Below are 18,839 nucleotides of genomic sequence, written 5' to 3' on the forward strand. Positions count from 1 at the left end.
AAGTTGAAGGAGAGGCTCATATCATTGAGAATGGAGTATTCCTTAGAATTTGGTGAAAAATCAGGCAAGATTTTCCATTTGTAAGGTTTCCCATTACGCTGAGCTCCTCTAGGGCAGGGGTCATCTCTCTTGATTGTGTCTGTGTCCCTTGAGCCTGGCACAGTGTCTGTTGAATTTTCAAACTGAGCACTAACAAGAACCATTGCTGAGAGGGCAATCTACCAGAAGAGCTTGATCTGTCAAATTTTGCTGTGTTCTGTCACTAGCCCATTCCAGTGGCTGGAGTGGTGGTCTTTGCCGAATGTACTCAGGCTGTGGAGACTGGCTTTTCACTTTTTGGATTTTGAAAAGTTGGAGAAATCAAATGGGCTCAGATCTGAGATAGCCCAGGGAATTGTGAGTCCTCCTTTGGAGCCGGTGATTGTAGAAGATGCTCGTGGGGCTCTGCCCAGACCCCTGCTGTCTTCCTGTGCTCACTCCCAGCTCCTGTGTGTGTTGCTTCTAAGGCTTACACCTGTCACCAGCTTCAGAGCCCTGCCCCTGGGCTGCTGCAGCCAATGATGGGTTGGTGCAGGAATGTTAGAGAGCAGCGCCCCTGTCTCAAGTTGAAGAAGCTCTGAGGTATGTGATTTGCACTCTGAATGCCCGTGGAGATTGGGCTGAGGATGGGACTTTGCCTGCAATCACATCCTTGCATGGCTTCTTCCCTTCGTCTGTGCTGTTTCTCATTTCCCTTACCAGTTTCTCCTGGAAATAATTTCCTAATGAACCACTTGCTTGTGAATCCTCATCTCAGGATCGGCTTCTAGGGAGCTTGATCTGAGATGGTAGTTAATGCGTACTTAATCTCACGACTGTGTTGATGGAAAATAGTAAGAAAGTGCTTATGAGCCTATTCTTGGCACCTATGGGTCACTATCCAGGAGTGAAGTAGAAAGCCTGCAGGGAATCAGGGGAGTCCAGGTGTTGCTGGAGGTGGGTGTCATACTGGGGCAGGCACCGTCAGTCACTTGTGGCTTCCCTTGTGTGCTCCTGGCAGAAGTCTTGGACTTGGAGTCTTCCTGCTAGGGCAGGAGGCATCACTGGCTTGCCTTAGAGGGAGGAGAGGCATGGTCAGCCTCGGGGAGGAGGTCCCTGAGGGGAATTGGAAGGGATGAAAGCAGCCAGGAGGAAACCTGGGTTCACGTAAATGATCACTGTGTGACTTTGGGCAACTATGTTCCTTCTGGGCTTCAGGTCTCCCTTCTCCTGTGCTCAGAAGCGAGGAAGGTGGGCAGCTACGTTAGGTTCAAAACATGTTTATTGAGCAACTACCATGTGTGGGCTCTAGTGCCTCCACATTTAACTCTCGTAAAACCCCAAGGTGTCGGGAGTAGTGCCCCATTTTAGAGAGTAAGAGAATAAGGCCCAGAAAGGGAGTCAGTTGTCCAGGCTTCCATGGCAAGTAAGAGCCAAAATTAGACTTCACGAAACCATGTGCAAGTGTGGACTTCATGGTGTGATCATGTCTTCACTATTTATTTTGTACTTGAAGGGTTTGGTATACAATTATAGAAATATAAACATAATTACATTTATTGAAAAGACTTTCCTTTCTCCATTGTATATTCTTAGCTCCCTTGGTGAAGGTTAACTCTCCGGAGATGTGTGGTTGAATCAACGTGAACTCGGTAGAATAATAAAAAAAAAATAGAGGAATAAAACCCTTTGTTTTCAATTTCACGTTTTTGGTTTTGTTACTCCTATTCCTTTCAAATCAATCTTCCTCATATGCAATCTATTATAATGTGTGAAAGAGCTTAAGAAGTAGGTGTTCTATTAGCCTTTGATAAAATCTTTTGGTGACTTTAGTTTTAAAACTAAGTCAGGGTGGCATGGCATGATTCCATCCTGCAGAAATTAATGTGGCTACTGTACAGGAAGTGCATGTTTTTGCGCCAGGCTACAAAATACTGTTTGCTGACTGAATCTGTGAATGACAATAGATACTTCAGTGTTTTACAAGTGACATTTCCTCAAGCCATGCTAACATCCTTGGCCACCGTGAGAACAACGGCAGGTGCGAGGCCATGAGAGGGAGTCTGAAAGTTGCTGCAGAGGTCATCTAACCCGGTGCTCCTTCGCTGGGCTGCTACACCTTGTGTCAGTGCCCCAGCCACACCCCAGGGCAACTCATTGAAGGTCTTGGAGGTGAGGCTCTGATGTTTTTTAGTTTCCAAGGTGATTCTAATACTTTTACATTAAAACAAGCTGAGATCAGATGCTCCAGTGCAATTACCAGGATGTTTCCCGAACACCTATAGATTTCAAATTGCTCTTGACCATCAGCTTTTTGGGCAACACATTCCACTTTATACTTTCCCAAGCATCAGTAAACTTGGGTTAAATGTCCCAAGCTCTTTCACAGAGCTGTTCCTATTAATCTCACTCAGTTATTTTTCTTTTGGAAACTGTGTGTATTTAATAGGGAGTGAGAAGGGCTTTTTTTCACTCCTACAGAGTATTGTCTCTGCGCTATTCAAGTCTGGTATTCCTCAATGCCACACAATTATGGGAATAAGCATATTGTTTCAATAGGAGCAAAGTTTCTCTTCATTTCATCGACTTTTCCAGTTTGTTCGAGTGATGACTCACATTGGATATTGGGATTGAACGTTTTGTTTCATTTTTTTCTTTAGTATACAGTTTTTCTTCCCATTATAAAAGTAACATGTCCATTAAGAGAAATTTGGAAAATAAACAGTAGAAGGAAGAAAATAACATCCATACTTCCATATCCGAAAGTAATTATTGTTGCTATTTTCTTTGTGTCTTTTTTTCTATGCCAAGATTTCTTATAATGGTGTGCATATATTTTTATTCTTCTGTTTTCACTTCACTTCACATCATATCATTATCATTTTTCCAATGTCTTTATACACATAATTTTTAAGGGCTGCGTAACACTCTCTTGAGTGTATGTCTCATAATTCACATAACCATTTCTGTATTGTTTGATGTTTAGTCTGTTTCCAATTTTGAAATATAATTTCTTGATCTTTATAAGTTAATAAACCCTTTTCCATAAGACTTCGTTTTTGTGACATATTTATAAAACTCACCTAGGATGATTACATGAACCCATTATTTCCATATGAAGTAATTAGAACTTGTAGCATTACTACTCAGTCCGCTGACGACAAGCTTTATCAGACTATCTAGGGTTTACGTGTGAGCAGGACTAGGTTGGGCATATTGCCTGAACCCTGGGAGGTTTCAGTTCCATCAAATATGAGGATTTCCTGAATGGGTGGCTGTTAGGCCACCAACACCAAGTTCCAAGTTTATCTTTTCTTAATCATTGCACAACATCAATAAAAGCCCAAAATGTTCTGCTTTATAAAAATGTATTAGTGACACATGTAAATCCGCAAACATCAATAATTTGAAACAGTTTGAATATAAATTTTATATCGTAATTACTAGCTATACAGCACTCATATTTGAGGTACATGCATCAGTTCTGGTCTGCAGAGTTTCTGGAGTAAATTTGGGCGGTGATTCAGAAGTTTGGCTGGCAGATCCTTCAGGCAGCTACAAAGAGCCTTCTTTGTCCTGCCAGATTAGAGGCATGTAGACCGATGGTCAAAAGACCTATCATTTGCTTTTGAATTCTTGGAAATATCTTACCCAGGAGAGAGGAAATTCATGTATGGCGTTGCCCTTTGCTGGATTTGATCCAATGTCACTCGGGGCAGAGTGGATTATTTTTCGTATTATACATGCTCTTACTTTTTCTCTTTGAGCACCTGTGACAAAAAATACCAAAGATCATTGAACTTAATGTGTCTGAAGCTGATACATACTTAGTGTGTCTGTGTGCTTCTTACAAGTCGGGGGCGGGGGAGCCGGTGGGAGCATCGAGGTTCTGGGATTCTGTTAATCACGTGGGAGAACTGATGAACACTACATTGAGTTACCTCATCTTCATCAGGGCCTGGGCACTTGCAGCTGGAGCGGAGACGTCTGTGGTTAAACACAAGGCAGAACACCAACTCTCTGAGTTTTTCATCTCTAGCCCATAAAGTAGTTTATACTTTACGATGGTACCGTGGGGTCTAGGGGACAACTATTTGGGATCCAGATGAAGAGACTTGCATATTTGAAAGGAAAATATGAAGTGAAAGAATTGATTCTTCTTTTCTTAAACAATGTTAATAAAGCAAAGTATTATGGGCTTAAATGACAATGAGTTCAAAAGCAAGCACATGGGAGTAGTCTCAGTGCTTTTTGGACTCAGTGGAAGTGGTTTAAAAATTAACTTTTAGCTCACACTGCTAACTCACAATAAAAGTGTTTCAAAACTAGTTTCACCCTCAATAAATTAATTTCAGTTTCTTAAGTCTTGGACTGATCATTTCTTGGGCAGTTTGTGTGTGTCAGCTTTGCAGATGGAAGGGTCCATTTGCCAATGGGCTGGTTTCTGTATGTGAGCAGTGACGTTGCTATAGTTCTTATAAATAGATTTTCCATTGTAATCAATTATATTGCATGAATACAATTTTTTTAAGTGTTGCATTTCCAAATGGTGACTATTTCCCAAATGAGGTACATCTTGAAATAACGGGAAATTATAACACTTCAAAACTCCACACATGGGCTTTGCAGTGGCATCTCCTGATTTCTTCTTAAAGTTTATGCAACCCAGATGTTACTGCTCCCTTTTGCTCCTCTTAAAGCTCCCTCAAAGAAACCCTCTCCCACATAAAAGTGTTAGACAGCAAGGTAGAGTTGAATGAAGGTTTTGTTGGGCATGTAAATGAGGAGGTTTATTTCACACTCCATGGCAAACGCCGTGAAATTTCATTTTAACTCTTTTCTTCCCCGAAATTCCGTTTCTCTGCTGCTGGCCGTTGTAACCTCTCCTTCTCCCAGTCCGTGCTCAGTGTAGTTGGCTCCTGTCTCCTTTTCTCAGTGTCTGGGGCCCCTCCTATTTATCTCCCTTTTATCATGCAAAGTAGTCTGGTTCTTCCTTGGCTCCAAACTCAAACCCATCACAGCTGCCTACCAAAATAGCAAGCTCATCCGTTGCTAGGACCCGCTTATCTTAGTTGACAACGGAAGTTAAAAATACACCAAGTTCTACGTCATATTTAAAACTTGATTGTCCTTTTTAAAAATAGGTTTATGCATCTCTTTTCAGTTGTCCTAGGGAGGAGATCTAGAATTTCTTTTGAAAAGACAAACCCAACCTAAACCACAAAGGCCTTGGAGATGTTAGAGCATTAATAATGTAAACCCTTCTTAAGACCTTAAAATATGACAACTAAAAGAGGTGATAACATTATAGTGAATAAGTTTGCTTTCAATCAGAGCCCACAGGTTGTCTATACCAAACCAAACAGATGTTTTAACTTAAAGCATTTGTCAATTAACTACTTATTGTTGATTAACACATTTCTATTACAAGGGCATTTTGCTTTAGATCTCCTGAGATAATCTCAATGGGTTAATTACTTTTTTTTAAATTGAGGTAAAATTGGTATGCACCATTATATAGTTTATATACAAATATAATATTTAAATATAAGGTGTACGACATTATGATTTGATATCTGTATACACTACAAAGTAATCAGCACCAAAAGTTTAGTTACTGCTCATCATCACACAATTGACCTCCTTCACCCGTTTTTGCCTACTCCCCAATCCTCTTCCACTCTGGTAACCATCAATCTGTTCTCTGTTTCTATGAGTTTGTTTTTGTTTTATTCATTTGTTTTATTATTTTAGATTCGACATATGAGAGAAATCATACAGTATTTGTCTTTCTCCATCTGACTTATTTCACTTAGCATAATACTTCAAGTTCTGTCCATGTTGTGGCAAGTGGCAAGGTTTCATTCTTTTTTATGGCTGAGTAGTATTCCACTGTATGTATATACCACATTTTCTTTATCCATTCATCCACCAATGGACACCTAGGTTATTTCCATATCTTTGCTATTGCAAGTAATGCTACAATGAACATAGGAATGCGTATATCTTTTCCTCTTTTTGTTGTTCTTTTTTGAGGAAGATTAGCCCTGAGCTCCTATCTGCTGCCAATCCTCCTTTTTTTTCTGAGGAAGACTGGCCCTGAGCTAACATCCGTGCCTATCTTCCTCTACTTTATATGTGGGATGCCTGCCACAGCATGACTTGACAAGCAGTGTGTAGGTCTGCACCTGGGATCCAAACTGGCGAACCACAGGCTGCTGAAGTGGAATGTGTGAACTTAACCGCTGCACCACTGGGCCGGCCCCTATATCTTTTCCTTTTTAGAAAAATTTTTTTAAATTGAAGTATAGTTGACATACAATATTGTATTAGTTTCAGGTTTACAACATACTAATTAAAAATTTATTTACATTACAAATAATCACCCTGATAAGACTAGTTACCATCTGTCATAAAAAGTTATTATAATATTGTTGACTGTATTCCCTATGCTATATATTACATCCTGTGTCTTATGTATTATGACTGGAAGTTTATACCTCTTATCCCCCTTACCTATTTTGCCTTTCCCCACATGCCGCTCCTCTCTGGCAACCAGCAATTTGTTCTCTGTATCTATGAGTCTGTTTCTGTTTTGTTTTGTTTGTTCGTTTATTTACTTTATAGATTACACATATAAGTGAAATCATATCCTTCTTTCTCTGTCTGGCTTATTTGACTTAGTGTAAGACCCTCTAGATCCATCTATGTTGTCACAAATGGCAAGGTTTCATTCTTTTTTTTTAGGGCTAAGTAACATTCTATTGTGTATACATCAATGGGTTAATTTCTTCCATGCACTTTAGATTGGTATATTATCTGTCTTTTGTGGGTGGAAAATTAAGAAGACTTAAAAGAGTACAAAGAAAACATAGAAATTACTCTTGATTTTACTGCCTAGATCTGAGTAAACTACAATGAACTTCTGAAGGCATTTCATTACTTCCTGTCCTCCTCCACTTTTGTTTTCTCCTCTTCTTTTCCCTCAATTCCTCCATACGATATCCATTTAAAAACAATTGAGATTATGCTATATCCTATTGTCATGGTTTGAACAGTGACCTCCCTCCCCCAAGATATGTCCACTGGAACATGTGCATATGATCTTTTTGGGAAAAAAGGTCTTTGCATATATAATTAAGTCAAGGTTCTTGAGATGAGATCATCCTGGTAATCCAGTCACATGTGTCTTTATAAGAGAAGAGAAAGGAAGAAGATACACAGAAAAGAAGGTGCTATGAAGATGGAGGCAGAGATTGGAGTTATATAGACTCAAATCAAGGAAAGCCTGAGGCTCCCAGAAGCTGGGAAAGAGGCAAGAACAGATCCTTCTCTAGAACCTCAGAGAGAGTGTCACCTTGCTGACAGCTTGAGTTTGGAATTCTAGCCTGTAGAACTGTGGGAGAATAAAACTTTGCTGTTTATGGTCATCTGTTACCGTGTACCTAGGGAGCGAATACTCGCTCGTTTTTAGCTTTTAATTGAGAGGTTCTGTGTTTGTCTACTTGTCCATTCTTTCACTCATTAAATGTCTCCTATGTGTCAGGCAGAATGTTATATGCTGGGGATGCAGAGTTAAATAAGACATAATTTCTGCCCCAAATGTAATGTAATCGTACATGTACGATACATGATAGGTTTATTTCTAGAATTGCCATGATGCTCTCATATTTCATTATTTTTACTCATGGATGTGATGAATGAGCAAAATGACTCATCTCATTAGGAATGTGCAGCTTTCAAAAATTCTTATCAGTATTCAGCCTCTGTAGACAAACCAGTGCCAGGTGGTAGCAAACCTTAGTAGGATTGGGAGCCTGGTGGGAAATGGTGCTTTGAAGCTGTAATTCAGGGGAATTTACCACCTTTAAACTTGAGTAGTATTCTCAAAAACGAAGATCCATGTCCTTATTTCATGTCAGGAATTTAAAAAATTTTCCCTACTGGGGCCTGCCCGGTGGCGCAGCGGTTAAGTTCACACGTTCCGCTTCTTGGCAGCCTGGGGTTCGCTGGTTTGGATCCTAGGCACAGACATGGCACTGCTTGGCAAAAGCCAAGCCACATATAAAGTAGAGGAAGATGGGCATGGATGTTAGCTCAGGGCCAGTCTTCCTTAGCAAAAAGAGGAGGATTGGCAGCAGTTAGCTCAGGGCTAATCTTCCTCAAAAAAAAAAAAAAATAAAAAAATAAAAATTCTCCCTACTTGTTAATCTTTGGCAGGGGTTAGATGTGCAACAATAGAAGAAAATAAAAATAGGGGCAGAAAGCATAGAAAATAAGAGTAATGATCTCTAGATTAGATCTAGCGACTCAAATGCACCTGGGTAATTTGGGGAATGTAAGAGTGATATTGTCAGCAACACGTGGAAAGAAAATTCTGGCAGTGGCATTGTGGACCTGTTACGAGAGATAAGGAAGAAAGAGAAGGTGTGATTGGGATTGTGATGCTGAACACTGCAGATGGAAGGAAATGGACTCTAATGATGGAGAAAGAATAGGTTTTGAAGATGTGACGAAAGTTGACAGCATTTTTAAGTGGAGAATATATGTGGAATAAAGTATGCTTTCTGTAAGGTTTAGAAAAGAAGTGAGCATTTATTCAAAATAAATACTTATTGGAGTTTAAATTTGATTAATGTTTAGCATTAAGCCCAGTATGGGAGAGTTCCAAGGGAAAAGAGAAAAGCAAAGCATTGAGAAATGCAATTGAGATTAGAGAGGGCTTCGTGGAGGAGAACACATGAACATCAGTGAAGAGTGGTGGGGCGCTGGTGGCAACAGGGCATGTGTTTCATTCAGATAATCTGATCTGCTCTGCGTGTCAGTCAACATGTGCTGAGGCTTCATCAGGGACATGAAGCAGAAGTGTTACAGGGGCACTGGGAGTAGGACAGGGATTTGTGTTTACCGCTCATCCATCTATGATTCAACTGACATTTCTGTAACACTTCTCTGTGCCAGCCGCCGTGCTAGATACTAGGGATACAGGGATCGTTAAGACCCACATTCCTCCCCTCAAGGAGCCTGGAGTCCAGGGGAGGAGGTGGACAAATAGACTATTATTGTATAGCAATAGGTGCCATGATAAAAGGAAGCGTGAGGTGCTCTGGGAGCACACACGTGGGAGGACCCTAACACAAGTTTTGGGAGGCAGGTAGCAGGGATATTATTATCTCAGATTAACTCATGGAAGAATTGGCTCCCAGCAAAGGGATCAGCCATTCAAGAGCTAATTGAATGGTGGGGTGAGAGGAAGGGGAGAACACAGGAGGATTAGGAAAGGGTTTGGACTGTAAGGGATGACTAGCTCTTCATAGGTTTTTTGCAGAGAAAGGATAAGAACATGCTGGAAGCAAAATACAGATAAATGAACTAGCATAAATTCATCCTTTCCCCATCCCTTTCCCATCTCTCCAACTATGTGCTCTGATAAAATGTAGTCCAGCCATGACTGCCACCTGCATATATAGGCTACTCTTTATAGGGCTGTTGGATGACACAGCAGTGAGAACCTCTGTTGTCTTTCTACCGATGAGGCGGGAAGGTATTGGGGAAAGCCCCGCAGTCTGGTGTCAGGAGACTGAGGTCTGGTCCCTGCTCTGTCACTACTTGACCCTTGACGAGGACAAAGGACTTCAGTTTTCTCATCTATAGAACAAGGGGTTTGGATACCAGTAATTCTCAAACTTTTCTTTTTCCAATCAGCAGAACTCTTTCAAACGAAATCTTATATGGAAGCCTAATATATGGAACAGACACAAAAAGAGGGCCAGAGAGTATGGAAAGTAAGGTTGCTGCTCAGGATGAAACTGGGATGGGGGCCAGAGCAGGTGCCCTCGGCTGCCCTCTCACCCTCTGTGATAGCCCCCAAGGGCCTTCCGTGAACATCAGTGGACCACATGGCAGTCCTCCAAATGAGATCTGAGGTCCAAATCACTTGGGATGCAGACCTATGGGCCCTCCCCAGACCTCCTGAATCAAAATCTCTGCGTCTGGGGCCTGGAATCTTATTTTCAATCAATCAATCAATCAATCAATTTTTATCCACACTGAATTTGAGTACAATTGGGCCAGGTATTCAAGGTCCCTCCCAGCCCTTAAATACTTTGACTCTGCGAAGCTCTTCGGCTGTGTCATGATGGTGAGGAGCCTAAGAAGGGAAGTCAGCGGCTCTACAGGATAAAAAGATTTAACAGAAAATGGGAGTTTGGAAGTAAGGATGGGTATGATGGTAATAATAATAAAAATAAAATAATAACAATAGTAGAGATGATGGTGGAAAAGAAGAGTCAGATATAAGAGAGTAAGTTACAGAATGGATTAGGGAAAGAAGAGAGGAACTTTAACCCTAGGATCTTCCAACAGTGAGGATATTTGTATTCCAGAAGGAATAAATGGTAGCAGAATGTAAGGAGACAATTCAGAGCATGAGGCTGCCAGAGTTAATGCCCTGGCCAGATATTCCCACGAGTCATGCTTGTCTCTATTGTAGCACATAATGTCATGATGGTCTTCTTACCTCTCATTTATTTGTCTATGTTTATTGATGCTTGTTATGTGCCAGGTACTGTGTTAGGTGCTGGAAATGCAGTGAACCCAAACAGACATGGTCTCTGCAACCATGGAGCTTAGTGTCTAGCAGGGGGATGTAGACAATAAAATAGTCATGCTAAGTAGTGTATAATTACAAGCTGAGGCAAGTGCTGCTAAGGAAAAAGTTATGGTTCTAAAGAAAAGTTATTTTGTCTGTGTGGGTGAGTGGGCAGAGGTAAGTCAAGTTAGGAATGGATTCTTTGAGGAAGTGGTAAATTTGAGCTGAGAACTTAATAACTACTTAATAGCCAGTTAATTAGGCAAGGATGAGGTGATGGGATGGGAAGGAGAATTACACAGTGGGAACAGCATGTGCAAAGGCCCTGTGGAGGGAAAGAGGATGTGATTATGAGAGACTGAGTGGCAGAAGCACAGAGAGTAAGGCTGAGAGATCAGTGTGAGACAAGACTGGCAAGGCAGTTAGAAGCCAGACTCTGCAGGGCACATTAAGAGTTTGAGTTTTTTCCCCAAGAACAGAGAGAATACATGGAAGTATTTGCTGTTGGAAAAGCTCATGCCTGCTGCATGGAGGAAAAGCCAGCGGAGGAGGGCCAGGGTGGATGTGGGAGAGGGTGGTTGCCTGTTGCTCTACTTGTCTGTCCTTCCTTATACTATTGTGAGTTACTGGAGCCTGAGATCATCTCTTATTCCCATCACCTAACTAAACAGTGTCCTACGTGTAGTCGATGCTCAATAATTGTATGGTGGATGAGCCAAATGCATTAAAATGAATTAAATGAATCATTTTGAGCTAGATCAGAATATCTTTGAGGTATTTCCCTTCTCCCTACCCCCTTTCTTCCCTGAAACTAATATGGGGTAAGGGGAGATGGCCACATATTGCGTGTTCTGTACTCATCATTGTCTACTATCATTGGCACTGGAGAATAGTGTTTACTGTGGGGTCATTGGACACCAAACTCATCTGTAATCCAAGTGCTCAGTGTTACTAGGGGTCTCCCTGACATCGCTGCACCTTAACATGCGTGAAACTGTGTCTGACATTTAAAGAAAGGAAGAGGATTAAGTCCATCTGGGCTTCATTTCTGAATTAGCAGACCTCAAGGAAGTATTTGAAGCAATGCTTACTGTTTCTTTCACAGCTGCCCGTGGGTTGCAGCATGTCAAAAAAAACCAAAAGTGTGGACCCTGGGCAGCCCCAGACACTTGGGTGGGGATGCAGAGATGGGCTTCCTCGTGTCTGCATCAGACATTTCCCTCCAGCAGGACTTTCCAAATCGCCTGGCTAATGAATCCTTTTAACCCAGCTCGCCTCATCTGGTTACCTTGCCCCTTTCCAGGCATTTGTGTGTTCAGACATACTTTCCCTCTTCACACTGCTAAATTTAAGGCTCAATTTTCAAATCAAATCCTCATCTGGCTGGCTGCTGAGAAATCACATGTGGAGAGCTGAGAGACCCAGGCAGGGAACTGTGCCCTCGCTTCTGGAGAACAGATCTGGAAACCATATGAACTGTAAATAGTTTTAAAATGTAAAAAAGTAAAGTTTTCTGCCAAAAGGAGAGAGCTGAGGTTTTCTTCTTTCTAGACTCAGTTATTAGGTATCTGCTGGAAATTACTGACCTCTTGCATGCAATCTGTTTGCTGTCAGCTGGGCCTGGACAATCCAGGTTTAACCCCTTGAGGATTCTGCTCTGCCAACACTTGCTTTATGAGAACTAGGTTTTGGGGGTCATAGCGATGTAAGTTGTTAGGTACATGATTTTAATGGAAATTTGCCTTCTTTCACTTAGTGCTTTATTCTGAAACTTGGGTGATAGAAATAAGTTAATATTTTTTAAGACAAATAGAGCCTAATTTTCCAGTAAGTGCAGGAAAAAGAATAAGTAGGAAAAGTGACGTGGCTTCCTTGATTTGCTCCCCATTAGGTCACTAACGTGCCACAACAGCACTGCTCACTTGAGAAATATTGTTCAGCATATGTCCTGTTTTCTTTCTTGGGCTTTCTCTTTTTCACTCAATCCTTCATTACAGAAAGTGCTTCTGTAAAACCTCTTTTTTTTGCCTTTGGCCTCAATTCTTGATGCCGAGGCAAAGAGATGCTGTCACTCTTTCTTGTACATAGACTACCAGTGACCTCCTTTCATTCTGTATTAGCAAATATCTCCAGATTCTTCTTTTTTTGTCTGTATTCCAAATCTTGTTCTTTCTCTGTGTCTCTTTTCTCATTCTTCTTCTGCGGGTAGAGAAGAAAGAACACTGGAATCGAGAGACCCTGAATGATAGAAAAACGGCATTCAATATAGGCCCTTTTAAGTAGAGAACATTTTAGAATATGAGATGTCTAAAAAAGCAGAGATTATAGCAGAGCTTATGCAAATAAATATGCAAGGGCTCACAGCACAAATACTTAGAACTGGTGTGCTGATTTGTTGGCATTGTGTTTCCAATCTGGTACTGATAATGTTGAACTAATAGAAGTTCTACTCAGTGGTACCCAATTATTGGCCACCGTCCCCAGCATGAAATCTCCAAATTAACCAAATCGAAAATACAACTCCAGCGGTGGCTCTTGTGATTAGGAAAGAAATTCAGAACAGAGAAGATTGTTTATACACATGTTTAGATCTGTTTTTGCAGGATACAAATAAAACCATGAGGCCTGAAGCCCCCTGATAGCTAGGAAGCATAGAGGGCTTAGGGGAGTGTGAGACCAGCCTGTCGTTGCTCTGAAGTAGAAAAATGTCATCCTGGAGCTGAGTGGAGCGCCCAGGATAGAGAATTTTCCAGAAAGTAATGAAAAGGGCAATTTTTTGGCAAAAAGCTTTCATCTTCCTAATAGAGAAAATCACAGTCTAGTCCAGACAAAAAAGCATCATCTAGACATCTCCAGGGGACAGAAAATTGTAGAGATTTTGGGAGTTGAGAGATGCCAGAGAGAAATGAAGGAATTGTATTAGAAGGCCTTTATCATCCCTCTTGTCTCTACAACATGAGAAATGGAACCACAGTTTGATGTATCAGCTCTCAACTCAAAGCTTCCAGCTGTTCCAGGGACATAGAGAGCTGCAGTGTGTGGACACAGGGCAGCGGATGTGCTGGGACTCCCACCAGGAGCCAGGCTTACCGAGGCCAGCAGGGCCTAGAAAGAGTGGACTCGTTTGGGAGTTCTCCTTCATGTCCCAGGTCGGGACAGGGGAGAATGTTACAGTTGCTGCTTAGTCTCCAAACCTATTGGCTTGACTTGGAAAGACTGATAGGCTCAACAATAGATTCAGTCTTGTTGAGGCCATTTGAATTATTGTCCCAGCACTATTGAAACAAGACATATGGCAGCTCTGAACCAAAGAGGAATGTGTAGGTCTGTCTATCTTAGTTCCCCAAATACTGAGGATCTTCTGTGTACCAGTGATAATTAACATGCCATGCTAGTTTCATGATTCACATTTTGTGGAGAGATGACAAAATGGATAGTTTCACTATAATGAATAGGATGATGGGGGTATTCATGGACTGCCATGGAAGTACTGAAGAGGGGGTACTTAGCCCAGTCTAGGGGTCAGAGGAGACTTCCTGGGAGAAGTGAGTCTTTAAATAAAATTAATCAATTAAGGGGCCGGCCAGGTGGCACAGTGGTTAAGTGCGCACGTTCCGCTTCTCAGGGGCCTGGGGTTTGCCGGTTCTGATCCCGGGTGCGGACATGGCACCGCTTGGCACGCCATGCCGTGGCAGGCATCCCACATATAAAGTAGAGGAAGATGGGCACGGATGTTAGCTCAGGGCCAGGCTTCCCCAGCAAAAAAGAGGAAGACTGGCAGTAGTTAGCTCAGGGCTAATCTTCCTCAAAAAAAAAAAAATTAAGAAGGTAAAAGGGGCTGGCCTGGTGGTGCAGTGGTTAAGTTTGCACATTCCACTTTGGCGGCCCAGGGTCCCCCAGTTCGGATCCCAGGTGTGGACCTACACACTGCTTGTCAAGCCAAGCTGTAGTGGGGTCCCACATAAAAAGTAGAGGAAGATGGGCACAGATGTTAGCTCAGGTCTAATCTTCCTCACAAAAAAGAAGAAAAAGAGAATGTAAAAAAACCCAGAAAAGTCAAAATTTCTACTTTTTAGAGAAAAGTATATCCTTTATTGTTGTATTGGTTTATTTGTTTTTTGCAAATATGCATATATGCAAAAAAGCTCATGCAGCATATACAATTTTGAATTCCACTTTTTTATTTTGACACGACTCATATACAACTTTAAAAATTCTTTGAAATGTAGTTTTGATAGCTAAATAATAGATGTGGTATAATTGTTCATTCCGCTATTGTTGTATAATTATTTTTTGTTTCTAATTTTTTATTTCATACATAACTCTTGGGCGAACAACTTGGAATGTAAATGTTGTATGCATCTTTCATTATTTCTTTAGGTTGTATTTCTAGGGACTCTAGATTTTACCTTTTTTTAAGACTCTTAATATATATTGTTAAATTGCTTTGTAGGACGTTTGTGCCATTTATCCTCCCATTTGAACAAAGGAGTGGTTTTTCCACAACATCATCACAACTTTGAGTATTATCTTTTAGAAAATCTAGGCCAACTGGATAGGTATAAACAGGTGTCTTTTAAAAGACATTAGCTTTAAAATTCACTAGTTTCTAGTGAAGGTGATTATTTTTTCAAATATTTGTTAACTGTATTATTTCTCTTTTTAGTGACTTGTCTATATTCATTGCATATTGTTGGTCTATAATATTTTTTTGTGTTCTGCGATGGGGTTCACTGATGGATGGACCCAATTCCTGATGAAGGGGCATCAGAATATATTTTAAATTTTGTCTTCTAACAATTCCTCCGGTGGGAAACAATGACATCCCTACATTGTACACAGAGATGTTGCTTCAGGGTCTTAGCTGGTGTAGTGTGTATGTTGAGTATAGTTTCTCCAAGCAGGACAGGGTTGTGCTAAGCCATCTACATTCCTGACAATTTTCTTTCTATAAAACAACTCAGATCAAAATATATTCCTGCTAAAAATTCCTTTGTAACTCCCATACCCTATCCTTACCATCACAGCACCTATTCCAATCAAGCTTCCAGCTAGCCTTCCTAACATTATCTACAATCCCATGGAACGTCTTGCTTTTCTTAAACCTGCAATGTGCTCTTTTCTTTCTCCCTTTTTCATCCATCAGGGCTCAGCTCTTGTGTTAATCATTTCTGGAAATCCCTCCAATATCTATTTCAGGGAGGTAGAACAATCGGTACCCTCTTTGTGCTCCCAACAGCATGTACACATCACCAGGCTAGAGTTAAGCACGGCATTTCAACAGCCCATTCTAGGCTTTCCCCTTGACCATGAGCCTCTTTGGTGCGGGAACCATCCTGTGTTTACACTCAGTGCTTGGCCCACTGCCTGACATATAGTCGGTACTCGATATGTGTTGACTTCAGCAGAATCCACTTATTCTTTCAACCGGAAATGTACATTCATGACATAAATCATAAAGAAGAAATTGGAAATTTAAAGATGTGAAAGAAGTTGGCATCCCTGTGGGATGCGCATCTTGCCTTATAACCATATGAAATGTAAGTCAGAAGAGCATACTTTGAAGAAAATGAATAATGATTTTATTCTTGAAACTGTTATCCTTTGCCCTGCATTGATTCATCCTATCCTTACCCTCTTTCCAGACTTTATGGTTATCTCTGCTGGATTTTTAGGGCTTTCTCAGCAGGTGTAGCCATCTGGAACTATTACTCACTTCAGCCCTAGAACTAAATATGCTAATAACACAGCATGGGTAACCAAGTGAAAAACTAGTCCATTCAAATATTCATTCAAGAAATATGTATAGAGCCCCTAATATGTGCCAGACTAGGGATACAGAAATGAGCAGGACAGACACGTCCCTATCCTGAGGAGCCTACTATCTAGTGAGGAAGAGAGACTGTAAGCAAAATACTAATATGTAATATGGTTTCAGGTAGTTATAAGTGCAGCAAAGAAAACAGAATAGGATAATAGGATAGAGAGCAATGGGATGGGAGGCGGGGAGATGGATTTAAATAGGGTGGCCAGAGAAGGAGATGATATTTGAGTTGAGAGGGAGCTAGCCATGCCAAGATCTTGGGTAAAAGGAACAATAAGTATCAAGTCCCCAAAGTGGCAATGAACTTGACAGTAAGATGTCTACTGTGGCTAGAGCATTGTGATTAAGGGAGGTTCTGAGGGGTTGGCAAGAGCCAATTCTTATAAATCATAGTAGGAAATTCCAATTTTGTGCTAAATGTAATGAGAAGCCATGAGAGAGTTTTAAGCAGAAGAATGACATGGTGTGACAAAGAGATTTCCCTGGCTGCTGTGTGAACAGTGAACAGCAGAGAGGGGCAAGAGCAGAATGGAAGTGACAAATTGTGAGTTTCCTACTGTTGTCCAGTTGAGATGATGATGCCATGGACTTGGAGGTGAGGAGAGAAGAAGTATGAATAGTTCTATTTTTTTTTAACAGTTTTATTTTTATTTTTTTTATTTATTTCATTTCATTTTATTTTTTTTGAGGAGGATCAGCCCTAAGCTAACATCTGCTGCCAATCCTCCTCTTTTTGCTGAGGAAGCCTGGCCCTGAGCTAACATTGGTGCCCACCTTCCTCTACTTTATATGTGGGACACCTGCCACAGCATGGCTTGCCAAGCAGTGCCATGTCTGCACCGGGGATCCGAACTGGTGAACCCTGGGCCACCGAAGCAGAACATGTGCACTTAACTGCTGCGCCACCGGGCCAGACCCTGAATATTTTTTATTACGGATTTTCAAGCACATGAAAATATAACATTACAATGAACTCTTATTTATGTATCACCCAGCTGCAGCCACCACCAACTGCCTGCTATTTTTGTATCCATTCTCATTTTTTTATTTTCTGGAGTATTTTAAAAGCAAATCCTATATATCATATGATATTGTCAGTAAATACCACTTTAGTGTTTCTCTTGAGCAGATAAGAACTTATAGTATATCCAGCCATAATACCATTACTATACCTAATAAAGTAGCACTACTCCCTTAATATCATCCAATACCCGTAAATTGAGATGCATTTTGAAGGTAGAGCCAATATGAGTGCTGCTGTATTGAGTGGGTGTGAAGAGAGAAAGGAGGAGTGGTTCTTGGCTGAGGTTCCAAGATGGGGAAAACTGGGCAAGAAGTATGTTATTGTGGCGGTGGTTGTTTTTTTCGCCTGGACTAGGAAATCAGAGTTCTATTGAGATATTAGTCGTTCTGTAGGGATGTAGAATGGACATTTGAAACTTAGGGGAAAGGTCTGGTCTAAAGATATATTTGAAAGTCATCTGGCCAAATAGGGTGAGAGCCCAGATGCTAGATAGTGGGGAGAGGAGCTCTGGGGCACGCCCAGGTTTGAAGATGGGAAGATGAGAAAGGGCTGGCTAAGGGTTTGAGAAGGAGGGACTGATGAAGTAGGAAGAAAACTAAGGGAATGTGGTGCTCTGGATTTAAAGCAAAGAAAGTGTGGAAGCAGGAGGGAGTAACTGTGCTGGGAAAAGTGAAGACTGAGAACGAATCCTTGGATTTAGCAAAGGAAGAGAGATTGCAGTTGAAGGATAGAGACAAATTCTGATTAGGGAAAGCATGACTAATCCAGAAGAGGAGATACTGGATATAGATAGGTCTTCTGAAGACTTGAAATAAAAATTGGAATGTACCATCCTTATAATGAGGTACTTTATAATAAAAAAAATAGTCACAATACTTTAAGGTATATATTATGTTATAGTTTACAAAGTTCTTTCATAAATTTATCTGATATAAAACTTACAGATGTCGTGATAGATATGCCGTGTTTAAATGTCAGGTGGGTTTATCCCATTTTAAAACCTCAGTTTTATGAATAAAGAGGCATTCTGAGGGGTTGTTGTGAGCCAATTAATGTAGGTCATGGTAGGGAATTCCAATTTTGGTCAACTTCTTGCCCAGGTGACATGCCTGGTTGGAGGTGAACTTGGACCCAAGTCCATGTCTTCTGATTCTAATGACACAGACTCTTTCTTCCATGTTACATCACGTCTTTGGTAAATAGGAGGTCAGGATTCTTCTCTTTAAGAATATAAGGATTTTTAAAAAGTTGATTGCAACTGCTGGTCTATTCTAAACAATATTTTGTTTCTATAGATATCAAGATTGTCCCTACAGAGTCAACCCCAAAGGACAGTCTTTACTATAAAATTTCCTAGTTTTTGTTTAAACAATCCACTAGGA

The 18,839-nt window shown here is 40.9% G+C and overlaps 1 protein-coding gene across 11 annotated transcripts in view; it reads left to right on the plus strand.

The window, feature by feature from the left end:
• The window catches only part of ATP8B4 (ATPase phospholipid transporting 8B4 (putative)), a 216,286-nt gene that overhangs the window by 70,457 nt on the left and 126,990 nt on the right, over nucleotides 1-18,839 (plus strand). The gene's annotated exons all lie outside the window — the stretch shown is intronic.

This window comes from Equus caballus, chromosome 1, assembly GCF_041296265.1.
Source record: "Equus caballus isolate H_3958 breed thoroughbred chromosome 1, TB-T2T, whole genome shotgun sequence".
In the NCBI taxonomy this organism is placed as follows: Eukaryota; Metazoa; Chordata; class Mammalia; order Perissodactyla; family Equidae; genus Equus; species Equus caballus.